The sequence below is a fragment of the Littorina saxatilis genome, linkage group LG4 (genome assembly GCF_037325665.1).
Source record: "Littorina saxatilis isolate snail1 linkage group LG4, US_GU_Lsax_2.0, whole genome shotgun sequence".
NCBI classification, from domain to species: Eukaryota; Metazoa; Mollusca; class Gastropoda; order Littorinimorpha; family Littorinidae; genus Littorina; species Littorina saxatilis.
In genome coordinates, this window is record NC_090248.1 from 7,179,881 (window position 1) to 7,190,979 (window position 11,099).

The 11,099-nt window shown below is 42.5% G+C and overlaps 1 protein-coding gene across 1 annotated transcript in view; it reads left to right on the forward strand.

The window, feature by feature from the left end:
- Positions 1–2,314: 2,314 nt before the first annotated feature.
- The window catches only part of LOC138963853 (S-adenosylhomocysteine hydrolase-like protein 1), a gene marked incomplete in the record, with an annotated part of 52,826 nt that continues 44,041 nt past the window's right edge, over positions 2,315–11,099 (forward strand). Inside the window, 1 exon segment of the mRNA XM_070335711.1 lies at positions 2,315–2,602.

An 11,099-nucleotide genomic window follows, 5' to 3' on the forward strand; every position in this document is an offset into this window, starting at 1 on the left:
GCTTTATATATTAATTTCTGCCGTGTGAGATGGAATTTTTTACACAATATATCACGCATTCACATCGGCCCGCAAACCTCAAGCCTATTAGGGCGAGCATTCACCTTTCACGGCCTTTATTCCAAGTCACACGGGTATTTGGTGGACATTTTTATCTATGCCTATACAATTTTGTCAATCGTGGGATCTTTAACGTGCACACCCCAATGTAGTGTACACGAAGGGACCTCGGTTTTTCGTCTCATCCGAAAGACTAGCACTTGAACCCACCACCTAGGTTAGGAAAGGGGGGAGAAAATTGCTAACGCCCTGACCCAGGGTCGAACTCGCAACCTCTCGCTTCCGAGGCAAGTGCGTTTACCACTCGGCCACCCATATCACTTTACTTTACGTGTATGTTTGTGTCGAGTGCTAAATTCATCTTTAGCAAAGTGTGGAGACAAATGAACATGACTGGGCGTGTTGACGGAAATTCATCAGTCGACACTTGTAGCCAGCCAGAGGCAGGAAGGAAGATGGAGTAGAGATAGAGGAGGGTGTCTTGTGCCGACTATTTATAGGGTCAAGTGTGTCACCAGCACGCCAAATCTCAGTGCACAGACTTGCAACTATCAGGTGTCAGTTGCGGTATTAATTCAGAGCGCACACACACACGCACTCGCGCGCACGCGCACACACACACGCACGAATGCACGCACGCACGCACGCACGCACAAACACACTGACAAAACGCACACACACACACACACACACACACACATACACACACACACGCGCGCGCGTGTCTTATAAACACTACGTTTCATGACAATAAAATGTATTCGTATTCACACAGACACACACACACACACACACACAGACACACACACACACACACACACACACACACACACACACACACACACACACACACACGTACACACACACAGTTAAGACAAAAAGGAAAACAAATTACAATTGTAAACAATACAATACTGCACAGAACGTAGCCAGTCTGCAGATTGTTCGTATGTGTACAAATGGAAGGATGATCTCATCCCATGTGGCAGCCTGGACCGATATGTGGCAGTCTGGACCGATATGTGGCAGTCTGGACCGATATGTGGCAGTCTGGACCGATATGTGGCAGTCTGGACCGATATGTGGCAGTGGACATGATTGCTCAAACGGGAAGGAGTATGTCTTTAAATGTCACGGAAAATAATAAATCAGGAATACAAATACTGCAAACTTCAAAATAACACGCTTTTAAATGTCGATGCAGAGCTTCGCCAAAGAATTGAAGGGAATGTTTTTAGCTTGGGGCGAACCTTTTGTTTTGATGATACAGCGCTACAGGACCGGCCGTTCAATACCAACATAGCAGAGGACAGGTTATTTTTAGCACCCGGACACGCTATCTATATCCTGCAGTATAGCTTGGCTGGATAGGTTGTATTATAACGGCCGTGTGTTTGTGTTGCCTCTGTGTTTTCTGTGTGACGGTCTGTCTGTCTGTCTGTCTGTCTGTCTCACATTATTCTCTTTTTATTCCCCCCCCTCTCCCTCTCTCTCTCTCTCTCTCTCTCTCTCTCTCTCTCTCTCTCTCGCTCTCTCTCTCTCTAACCCACACACACACACACACACACACACACACACACACACACACACACACACACACACACACACACACTCACACACACACACACACACACACTTACGCACAAACACACACACACACACACACACACACACACACACACACACTCACACACACACACACACACACACACACACACACACACACACACAATCATTTTCTCTCTTTTTCGTATATTTTTTTAGATTGTTGATGTGTTTCTTCTTTTTTTTTTCGGTGGGTTTTTTTTTCGTTTAAAAACAAATTCGGGGGGGGGGGGGGGTGACATGGCGACGGTTCAGCAAGATGGGAGAGAGACAGAGACAAGGAGACAGGCATTCAAATTGTGAGAGAGGCAACGATGTACATGCGTGTTTACGTCATGTGCCAAGTAGTGGAACGTTACAGCTACAGGAAACGAAATACACCTCCACAATATTGCGAGGCAGAAGAAATATAAAACCACCGTGCCGTAACGGAATTCAGGGCATCGTAACTTCGATTCCGTATCGATCGGCCCACGCTTGATTGAACATAGCGCACAGTCGCTTTCGAAGAACGGCGATGGGAGTACTAGTCTGGTAGGGGTCGGGTACAGTGTAAAAATCCTGTTCCTTGCGCCGAGTGTATTGGGCTGCCGGCGTATCCAAGTTTAGCTCATGTAGCGTCTCTCTCTCTCTCTCTCTCTCTCTCTTTCTCTCTACGTTGAGAGTGCAAACCCAGCGCGCGCTACGCCGTAGCGGGAGAAACAGCAGTGTGTATCGTTTGCGTTGTGTCAGTCTATCGCGGGTAATATCTTCACTTCTCAGTCACTCTTTACCCAAAACACTCGTCGTGTGGCGTTGCTATACTGAGTTCTGTGACCTGTCTTGTGATTCTGCTGGTGGAATTGGTGAGTGGAGATTTCCAGCACTGTGAAACGTGGAGTAATTTCAATGCCAAACTGCGCGTTGGGCGAGGAGTAACTTCACTGTGAAACTGGGTGTGAGTAAAAAAAAAACCTAGATTCACTGTGAAACTGGGTGCTAGTGAAGACCAGTTTCACCTTGAAATGTGCACGTGAAGGATTGTGCTTTATCGATCCTCTTCTCGTTTCATCAGGCTCGTGTGGTTTTTTTTCTCCGGTTTTCTGGGGGTACAGTTCAACTATAATTATACAGTATACAGTTGATCGTAGTGTGTAAGGTCGAGTCGGTGAGTTGCAACACTGTAAAGCGTGCACGTAAGAAGAAGTAGTACTATCTGTATCAGTATGGTTGTTGTTAATTTAGCGTGTGAGCTTGCTATGTCTGTGGTTGTATAGGTAAATCAGAGATACAGTTAATGATTCTTATTTGGTGAGTTTCACTTTCCGCACTGTGAAACGAGGACTAAACGTCACTGTGAAACGAGGACTAAACGTCACTGTGAAACGAGGACTAAACGTCACTGTGAAACGAGGACTTTAAACGTCACTGTGAAACGCGCACGTGAAAGACGGTACATACACCGATCGAGACTCATCTTCTTTTATCGGAAGCAATTTTGTTTTTCTGTCTCTGTGGTGGTATGTACATAAAAGCGAGTATACATCTATTGACCTCGAGAGCTAGCGTGTCGGTTTAGAAATAGGTAAGTACTAGCGTGCGACGCGAACAATTAAGTCACAGGTATCGTAACTTGCCGCTTGCATTGTGTTATTATCCGACATTGAGCAGAGAGGATTATTTTACGGTGCGTGTTCGCTCAGCTGTTGTGCGCGGCTCTATCATTCAAGCCAATCATTGTTTGGGTGAGGATTTTTTTGGAGTCAACAGGAAGATTTTCCAGGACTGAGTTATTTTAGGGCAAGGAATTGGTGGACTGATATTGTGGTGTTATATCGAGAGTTACGCTGACGTTTTAGCAGCTGTTTCTGCCAGCCCGTCGAGGCTGTGTCAAATGTTTGTTGTGACTTTTAGTGGCTGTTCAGATACTAACATTGTATCCCACCTTCACGCTGTTTACATACTGACGTTGGTCAACATTCAATCACACGTTATTGAAAAGTTCAGTAGCTGTTTGGTTAATGTCTCTGTCGACATTGTACCACACGTTATGGTAATGTTCAGTGGCTGTTTGGTTAATGTCTCTGTCGACATTGTAACGCACGTTATGGTAATGTTCAGTGGCTGTTTGGTTAATGTCTCTGTCGACATTGTACCACACGTTATGGTAATGTTCAGTGGCTGTTTGGTTAATGTCTCTGTCGACATTGTAACGCACGTTATGGTAATGTTCAGTGGCTGTTTGGTTAATGTCTCTGTCGACATTGTACCACACGTTATGGTAATGTTCAGTGGCTGTTTGGTTAATGTCTCTGTCGACATTGTAACGCACGTTATGGTAATGTTCAGTGGCTGTTTGGTTAATGTCTCTGTCGACATTGTACCACACGTTATGGTAATGTTCAGTGGCTGTTTGGTTAATGTCTCTGTCGACATTGTACCCCACGTTATGGTAATGTTCAGTGGCTGTTTGGTTGATTTCTGTGTGGACATTGTATCACATGTTATTGTGACTTGTAGTGAACTTGAAGTCCCTGTTTTGGTTCTAACTTTGCCAAACATTGCGTCATAGGTTGTGCTGACTTGCCGAAGCAGACAACGAATGACTAGCACTGTAGACAGGCATGTTTGGCTCTGTTCTGTGAGGTGCTAGTAAAGACTAAAGTTGAGTGGTGTGTGATTCATGGCGAAATCCTGGTGTCTGTGTCGGTGTGGATCCTGTTGTATAGTGTGTGTGTGTGTGTGTTTGTGTGTGTGTGTGTGTGGGTGTGTGTGTGTGTGTGTGTGTGTGTGTGTGTGTGTGTGTGTGTGTGTGTGTGTGTGTGTGTGTGTGTGTGTGTGTGCAATGCGCCGTCACCGTTTGTGTACGTGAATTTAAGGGTGTTGATGCAATGCAGTCTCTTTACCTTTGCATTAGCGTATTAATGATGTTTGTTAAACGTGATAACAATGGTGTTTCTGCAATCGAGCCTTTTCGCTTGTGCATTAGTGGATCAATACTATAATTGCTGAACGTGAATTTAATGGTGTTTACGCAATTGGTTGCTGTCTCCCCAATGGAATGAATGGTGTGTTGTGTGCTTCGGTATTAGAGCCAACACAATTTATTTTTAGGTCACGCACTGAATCGCAGGTGTGTTTATAATTATGGAGTCTTGGAAGGGTTGTTTACAATTGGGAAGATTAATATGATAACAAGGTGACAGTGAGGTGAAGTTTACAATTGTTTGACTGTTTGAGAGGAAGCTTATGGCCGTGCATTTATTGAGTATTTTATTTCTGTTCAGTTCAGCTCAGTCTATTTCACTTGAAGTTCAGTCGAGGTCAGCTCATTACCAACAGTATCTGTTTTCACTCTGAGTGAGTGTCTGAGCCATATTGGGCGGCATCTATTAATCTCAGGTGCATGCAGTTGCAGCATATATATATATATATATATATATATATAGATAACAAAATCAAGGAAAAGAAAAGCCAAACAAAGAATGTCAAGTGGCAGCCCAAATTTTCGACCTGTTGCCAGGCCTTCCTCAGGGTCGTGTCAATATATATATATATATATATATATATATATATGAGAAGAAAAATAATGGTATGCTCCACTTAGTGACTTACAGCAGGTGCATTCCTTTTGAAACGATCGATGCGAGCGTGATTCAGGTGACTGCATGCAGCACGAATACTTCCACTTCCTTGGTATTATATTTCACCGTGGCATTCTCTATTCTCTTGCTGTTTTCTGAGTTGCTAGCTTCAGCCGTTTGATTCTGAAAGTCCCAATATCCTTCTCAAAGCAATGACGTTTACACGACAATTCACAGTTTCGGTCTTGAACTTAAAGGCACCATCCTTCTCAGGGCAATGACGTTTACACGACAATTTACAGTTTCGGTCTTGAACTTAAAGGCACCATCCTTCTCGTGGAAGGTGTCACCTGATGAATATGGTTTTGGCGACAAGGAAGGCATGTTATAAAGGCACCATCCTTCTCGTGGAAGGTGTCACCTGATAAATATGGTTTTGGTGACAAGGAAGGCATGTTATAAAGGCACCATCCTTCTCGTGGAAGGTGTCACCTGATAAATATGGTTTTGGCGACAAGGAAGGCATGTTATAAAGGCACCATCCTTCTCGTGGAAGGTGTCACCTGATAAATATGGTTTTGGCGACAAGGAAGGCATGTTTTACAGGCACCATCCTTCTCGTGGAAGGTGTCACCTGATAAATATGGTTTTGGTGACAAGGAAGGCATGTTATAAAGGCACCATCCTTCTCGTGGAAGGTGTCACCTGATAAATATGGTTTTGGCGACAAGGAAGGCATGTTTTACAGGCACCATCCTTCTCGTGGAAGGTGTCACCTGATATAAAATATGGTTTTGGCGACAAGGAAGGCATGTTATACAGGCACGCCCTTCCCGTGAAAACTGTTCGCCTCACCGTCTCAGATCGGACCAGGCTCTTTCATGAAATAAGATGATCCCTCCACTTGGTCACATACCAAAAATGAACAGCCTGTGTGCTCTCTCTGGACAGCGGGAATATTTAAACAAATTCGTAAAAGCGACCGAAAGCATTTTTTTTAAATTCCAACTCACCACAGCAAGCAGTCGGGGTGTTGAATTTTGGTGTGTGACCAAGTGAAGGGATGGGCTGGAATCTTGTAAAAGCCCGGCTAGGTCTGATATGGTGAGCCGAACTGCTTTCTCGAGAGGGAATGTGCCTATAAGAATAACCTTAAAGCGATGTGTTATGTATTCATCCGTTGGTGTAAGGCCAAAAAAAAATAGGTGTGGTTACGGTAACATAGCCAACAAAAATAGGGTAGGAAGGTAGGCAATCACTTTTTTTTTGTTTAACTTTTTTTTCTAATGTGTACAAATTAAACCTACTTGACAGGGAAATAAGTGTGCGACTCGGGCGATTTTGCTTTCATTGCGTTTTCTGCACTCGTTTTTTTTTGTTGTTTTTTTTTTGTTTTTTGACAAATGTAATAAAAAGTTATGGGGTCGGCCCCTAAAAATAGGGTAGGTGGGGTTACCGTAACCACACCTATTTTTTTTTAGGCCTAATACAAAAATGAAATTGCAGAATCGTCATCAAACTAATAGCTTATGGTGGTGATGTTTAAAGGCAGGTTGATATCTTGCGGCGAGCCTAATTGAGTTTGTTCTTTAAAATGACTGTTCTGCATCATTGTATCAGTTCTGACGCACTGCACTGCTGAAGCCGTTTTAGATGGCTTGCAGCGATTCGGTTTGAAGGCCGCTTTCCGTACATATCATCCGTGTTGTGAAATGTTACGAGGTTAAACTGTTAAAAGCGAAAAGGTCATTCCGGTATGTTTATAATCACTTACCCTTCTGCTGTAGTTCTGTATAAGTTTCCTGTCTAAAAGAAAGTCAACCTGATCGTTGTCGATATGTTTATGAGTCACTTACCTTCAGGCTGCGATTGTATGGAAGTGTTACTAGTGTGCATGACCGAACAGGGAGGGCAAGCTAAACATGAAAGAACGATTCGGCGTTTTATTTATTTTGTGATGTCATTCTGTACAAGTTCCACTGAGGAGAATAAGGACATGTAAACACATCCACGCGCGGGCGCTCAAAAGCGCACGCACACACACACACACTCACACACACACACTCACACACACCCACACACACAAACACACACACACACACACACACACACACACACACACACACACAAACACACACACACACACACAGACACACGTGCGCGTGCAAAGAGCGAGATCAAAGAAAATGTTGTCGTTACCTTCTTTCAAGTTGTACAATGTTCTATGTATGTTTGATTTCGCTTTAGTCGTACAGGTTAAAACTAGCAGCACACGCAACATGCAGTGTTGGGAGTTGTTTTATGTTGACTTTTAATGGTTCACTTTAACCTTGAACGGTTGAAAACGACGTTAAACACCAAATAAAGAAAGAAAGAAAGAATGGTTCACTTGTGTGCGTGAACGACCAAAAGCAAAACTGCACATTTAAAGTAAGTTTCTGCGGTATCGTCTTTCATGCTGTAGATATGTGCAGGTTTTTATTCAACTAGTCCAATAGGCAAAAACAAACCACATACAAACACACGCACGCACACAATATAGGGTATTGCGCGTTATTTTGGTTTGACTTTATGTGGCCCCCAGCGACTATCACAGCTACGCGTCCATATTTAGCATTGGCCTTTCATTATCTATGCTGTCTATGCATCTTTTGAATTGGGTGTCATTATCTATGCTGTACATACATATAATTATGTACTTAGCTGGTTACGCACGTGGCTCTTTCTGTTCGTGTGTCAATCGGCAGTGAGTGAATGCCTGGATCCATCTTTTCTGTGCCGACGTTATAACTGTTACGTTGTGAAGAGTGTTTGTGTCTAATTTGACGTCACGATCGTTTTCATTAGGAGTCAAAGAGTCGACTTGTTCAGTTAACTGAGTGAACACTTGAAGAGAATTTTTGTAACGGATAATGGAAAATTGCGATGGATTTTGTCGGATGTCGGTTAAAGTTTCGTGATTATTTTTTGTTTGTTTTTCTCGCTGTGACGTCAGTCTTGTGTTTTTTGCTATGACGTCGGTCTTATTTTTGTTGCTATGACGTCGGTCTCGTTGTCGTTGCTGTGAGGTCAGACTTGTTGCTATGACGACAGCCTTACCTTCATTTGACTAAGGCAAACCTATCACTTTGGGGAATTTCTCACCGTCACCTAAAAGGCAAAGAAATGGCATTCACAATTGTTAGCCGTTCTGGGACAGTGATGTGTCTCCTATCTCTGTCTCTGTCCCTCTCTGTCTCACTGTTTCTTTTTCTGTCTCTCTGTCTCAATCTGCCTCTCTCTCTCTCTCTCTCTCTCTCTCTCTCTCTCTCTCTCTCTCTCTCTCTCTCTCTCTCTCTCTCTCTCTCTCTCTCTCTCTCTCTCTCTCTCTCTCTCTCTCTCTCTCTCTCTCTCTCTCCCCCCCTTCCCCCATCGTAATAATTTAAGAGTGGAGGTTAATTATAAGTCGTCAGTGGTTATGCCTTGCGTCTCTGTACTTCTAAAATTGCCTGTATGTCTTGCACTTCGTGATCCCCTCCCCTTCACTGTCAAATCAGCTGCAAACAGCATTGTGATTATTATAGTATCTTTCTGTAGATTTCCTGATTATGGCGCTGATTCCACGTGCTTGTTACAATGCAACACGTCACATAATTGTATAGTTTTATTTGATAATTATAGCTTTGGATGATTATAACCATTGTTGCGACTTGTCGGTACGTACATTGTCGATAGCGTAATAATATCCTGTAGGATTTTGTAATCAGAGCGTAGCAATGAAACCCTTTTTTCCGCTCACTGTTACGGTGACTATACGGGTCGTGTACTGATGTTTGATTTTATAAATGTGGCGCAGTTTTATAATCGTTGAATCCTCTCTATTACCGCGTCAGTGCTGTCCACAGTGTAGTTATCTTCTTTTGGATTTTGTCAATTTAGCGCTATTCTATAACCGGTGAATGTAGTTATCTTCTGTTGGATGCTGTAATTGTAGCGCTGTTCTATAACCGGTGAATGTAACTATCTTCCTTTCAATTTTGTCATTTTAGCGCAGTTCTATAACCGGTAAATGTAGTTATCTTCTGTTGGATGCTGTAATTGTAGCGCTGTTCTATAACCGGTGAATGTAACTATCTTCCTTTCAATTTTGTCATTTTAGCGCAGTTCTATAACCGGTAAATGTAGTTATCTTCTGTTGGATGCTGTAATTGTAGCGCTGTTCTATAACCGGTGAATGTAACTATCTTCCTTTCAATTTTGTCATTTTAGCGCAGTTCTATAACCGGTAAATGTAGTTATCTTCTGTTGGATGCTGTAATTGTAGCGCTGTTCTATAGCCGGTGAATGTAACTATCTTCCTTTCAATTTTGTCATTTTAGCGCAGTTCTATAACCGGTAAATGTAGTTATCTTCTGTTGGATGCTGTAATTGTAGCGCTGTTCTATAACCGGTGAATGTAACTATCTTCCTTTCAATTTTGTCATTTTAGCGCAGTTCTATAACCGGTAAATGTAGTTATCTTCTGTTGGATGCTGTAATTGTAGCGCTGTTCTATAACCGGTGAATGTAACTATCTTCCTTTCAATTTTGTCATTTTAGCGCAGTTCTATAACCGGTGAATGTAGTTATCTTCTGTTGGATGCTGTAATTGTTGCGCTGTTCTATAACCGGTGAATGTAACTATCTTCCTTTCAATTTTGTCATTTTAGCGCAGTTCTATAACCGGTGAATGTAGTTATCTTCTGTTGGATGCTGTAATTGTAGCGCTGTTCTATAACCGGTGAATCCTCTTTACTGTTACCGTGATGTTGTGATATGAGCTTGCACGTTATATATTTCGTGACGGTGGGGGAGATTATGCTGACATGTATATGGCTATCAGTTTACTTTGCGTTGGAGGTTTAACTATTGCTGTTTTCATGGCTTTCCTGGAAGATATAATATACAAGCGGCGTTATGTCAATTCATATGGCTCTCACATTGTAGTGAACAGTTTTAATGGCTCGAATTTAATAGCACTTATTCCGCCTGTGTGTTTAGTTGATAGTGTTTTAAGTGTCTGGTTATTTTTGTTTTTCTTGCAGCTAAATGCTTTTATGGCTTGCACTCCATTCCAATCGTTTAGGGACATTTCGCTGCCGGCGTTTGCTTTAAACAAAACTTTATTCAATTATGATCATAACAAAAACAGTACATGGTTTTTAGGATAACTAACTCAAGCATATAATGCCTATTTTAAGTAATCCTGGTATCTACATAACAAAGGTTAACATGATGGCGGACTAAATATGTACTCATTTCAGACAACGATAACAAACAGAAAAACCTGATACGCAAACAAAAAGCTGCCGGCGTTTCTTGGATTGTAAAGTGATTGCACTTGTGAATATATGGCTATCGGCGTTATATCCAATCGTAGTTTTCTATTTGTGACTAAAAGTTGCTCTGGCTTGATGTGAATACCGCGTGTAGGAACGAATGGTTGTCCATCGTTTTATCTTTGTCTGATTGTAGCTTAGGATTTTGAGGATTCGATTTTCACTTGTAGGTATAAATCTGGCCACCAGCGAGAAATCTGTCCGTCGGTGTTGTAATTATACGTAGTTGCTTTCGTGGTTTGGAGTCGATATTCACTGGGACCCACGACTATATGACTGGCAGCGTTATATTTGTCCATGGCCTTCCTAATTATAGTGGAAAGTGTCTGTGGCTGGAGGGTAATCCTGGGCTTAGTTCCAAACAGAATTGAGCTCGGCAGACTCTTTCGATTTATTCAGCTGGTAGGGAATCTGATGACATGTGCTGGAATGAGTGTTTCTGGCTGCAATCGGTGCGACAATTGGATCTGTCTAAGGATGAAAATACATTTTCCTTGTCGAAATGTGATCTTCT